The 3285-nt window shown below is 41.1% G+C and overlaps 1 non-coding gene across 1 annotated transcript; it reads right to left on the minus strand.

Annotated features, from left to right (window-relative positions):
- Positions 1–447: 447 nt before the first annotated feature.
- On the minus strand, positions 448–549 carry LOC112580728. Its single transcript, XR_003105067.3, has one exon. It is a non-coding gene; the product is annotated as a U6 spliceosomal RNA (small nuclear RNA).
- Between the last annotated feature and the right edge of the window lie 2736 nt (positions 550–3285).

Here is a 3285-nt window from a genome sequence, read left to right on the forward strand (position 1 = left end):
GTGGCCTGAGGCCACCCCGCAGAGATCTCTAGGGAGCAGGGAAGGAAGGTGTTTCTGATAGGGCTCTAGTCCTTCCATTGCTGTTGACATTGACTCAGAGTTCTCTCTGTAACCTGAAAGCCTAGTGACTATTACTGTGTTGCCTATATTTTCTTTTGGTTTCTCATCATATTCAGCTAAGTCATTTTTGAATGCCAGCCTGTCTTAGCTGCATGAAGAGACACTCAAGAAAGGGGGTTTACTTGTGCCTGGGCTGAGCTGAGGAGGAACTGGGTGTTCCAGGAGGCCAGGCATGGCAAAGGCGGGAGAAAGATAACTCTGGAAATATCTGAGATTTGGCGATAGAGATAGAAAATAAGATTCACTTGGACAGTCATTTTTCTCACCTAGAGAAATCTCCTTCCAGAAAAATCTCTCACTTTACACTATGTTTAATAATCTGCATTAAAATATATGGAATCCTTCACAAATCTGCATGTCATCTTTGGGCAGGGGCATGCTAGCCTTCCCTGTATCATTCCAATTTTAGTATATCTGTTGCAGGAGCAAGCACGTAACCTACATTTTTAATCAGCCCCTCCCAAAGTTGGATTGGGTTAAATGGTCCTTACATCGCACATTGAGAACTGATGGGATGGATGACTGAATAGGATGGATTCTTAAGGTATTCACTGAGCTTTCTTTTTCTGGTACACCTTATAAAGACATTTTCTTTATTTCATTTAAACACATAAGAGATTATTATTTGTTTAGGGGAATGTACCAGGTTGAATGGTGTTCCTCTCACATTCATGACCTTCCAAATCAGCTAGCACCTTGATCTTGGCCTTCTAGCTCTTATAGACAGAACTGTGAGGGAAAAAAATGACTGTTGCTTAAGCCATACAGTTATCATATTTTGTTATAGCCGTTCAGGCAGATTAATAAAGCTGGTCCGTGTAAGAACAGGAGGAGAGACACAGGGAGAAAGCCATGTGACAATAGAGGCAGAGGTTGGAGTGATACAACTAAAAGCCAAGTAATACAAGGATTTCCAGCGGCCACCAAGGTGGCACTAGTGGTAAAGAACCTGTCTGCAGGGGATATAAGAGAGGCAGGTTCGATCCCTGGGTCAGGAAGATCCCCCGGACGAGGGCACAGCAACCCACTCCAGTATTCTTACCTGGAGAATCCCATGGACAGAGGAGCCTGGCAGGCTACAGTCCAAAGGGTTGCAAAGAGTTGGACATGACTGAAGCGACTTAGCATGCATGCACCAAGAAGCTAAGAAGGGAAAAGGAAGGATTCTCCCTAGAGACTTCAGGGAGCAAGGCCCGTGGACACCTTGATTTTGAACTTCTAGTCTCCAGAACTGCGAGAAAATGTATTTCTGTTGATGAAGTCACACTGTAGTACTTTGTTGTGATAGCCCTAAGTGACTAATATAATGTTTCAGAAATAATCCTGCCATTAGAGAAGTAGACGAGCTCTCGATATAGGCATTTATTGTTTTCTAGACTTGTTTGCTTATATTTTGAAGGATACTGCTACTGCTGCTGCTAAGTCACTTCAGTCGTGTCCGACTCTGTGCGACCCCAGAGACGGCAGCCCACCAGGCTCCCCCGTCCCTGGGATTCTCCAGGCAAGAACACCGGAGTGGGTTGCCATTTCCTTCTCCAGTGCATGAAAGTGAAAAGTGAAAGTGAAATCGCTCAGTTGTGTCTGCCTCTTAGCGACCCCATGGACTGTAACCCACTAGGCTCCTCCATCCATGGGATTTTCCAGGCAAGAATACTGGAGTGGGGTGCCATTGCCTTCTCGTATTCAAATATTTGGAATTGTCATGACCTAGACAGTGGGCCCTGGTGGTTCAGTTGTTAAAGAATCTGCCTGCAATAGGCAATGGCTACCCACTCCAGTGTTCTTGCCTGGAGAATTCCACGGACAGAGGAGCCTGGCAGGGTACAATCCATCAGATTACAAAGAGTTGGATGTGACTGATCGACTGATATGTTCACAGTGGTTTTTTACAGTTCATAACATCTTTGCCTTAAATTGTCCCCTAAAACAGAACCACACATCATCTTGAATATTTGAGACAAACAGGTGTTTGATTTTTTAAAATAAGATTAAAGAAGAATAAATGTACTTGTTTTTTATAATAAACAGAACACTTCAAAATTTCATAATAGAAAATAAATTCATTTTGAGGTTCAGTTGTCAGGGATGAGTAGATTTGAAGCAGTCACTTTCTCCTCTTAAAATTCTAGAAGTTAACTTCAATAATAAATCTGATTTTCCATCCGTTTGAAGTGATGGTAAAAATTTGTTCAGTGAGTTTAAGTACCTGAATGGAACTTCAGTAACTTGAACATAGCAGAAAAACTCATGCAAGAAATCAAACATATTTCAAGACATGTTAACAAAATCCTCTCTTCTTTGATAGTTGCTTTGTAATTGTTAAATTACATGAGTAGATTTTACTTCTCAATGCTGAAAGTTCCTTGTGTTTTGTGGTTGGTACTTTAGTGAACCCAACATCTGACAAACCATTGATTTGCTAGCATTTAACTTGCAATCTCTGAGTTCTCAGGGAGGTGCTATATTATGGTGTAACATGATAGAGAAGGGGCAAAGAACTTGGACTGTTGCTGGCATATCAGTTCTTTCCATTAATAAAACACTCAACTGAGTCATTTTCTCGAACCACTTTTCCATTGTAAAAAAAACTTAAATCAAAGGACATGACTGCTTTTATTGGCAAAGCAGTAGATAAATCAGAGACGTAAAAATGCAAAAAGAAGGATTTGGTACAACCCTATGCAGAGTGGACTTGCTGGGTGAAAGCTTTATTCTGTCAGTTTTCCTCTGGAGACACTTAGGTTTAAGGAAATGTTTGCACTGTTCTAGAGAAAAAGTTGGCTGTGTGTTTTTCTTTTGTGTTTAGGCCACTCTGGAAGTAATTCCTTTGGGCACAATTATCTAACATATGGTGATTTAGAAAAAGACCAAAGCAGAGGTCATTTGGATGTTTTAGACAGGAAAGAAGAAATATCCATCTTGGAGAATAAAATGAAGTCAGGAAGGGCTTATGGTCAAAGCAACTTGAAAAAAGTGAGATAGACTTCAGGCAAAAAATGCAGTTCAAATTTTTTGGTTTTGCTTTTTTGTTGTTGTTGTTTGATTTTTGCATGAGGATTGTACTTGTGGAGTTGACCAAAAAACCTTGATAACAGAGAATTTTGATGCTGAACAAGGCGCAGAGGAGATGCAGGCCGGCTTTCAGCAGAGGAGATGCAGAGGAGA

The sequence above is a fragment of the Bubalus bubalis genome, chromosome 19, assembly GCF_019923935.1.
Source record: "Bubalus bubalis isolate 160015118507 breed Murrah chromosome 19, NDDB_SH_1, whole genome shotgun sequence".
Taxonomy (NCBI): Eukaryota; Metazoa; Chordata; class Mammalia; order Artiodactyla; family Bovidae; genus Bubalus; species Bubalus bubalis.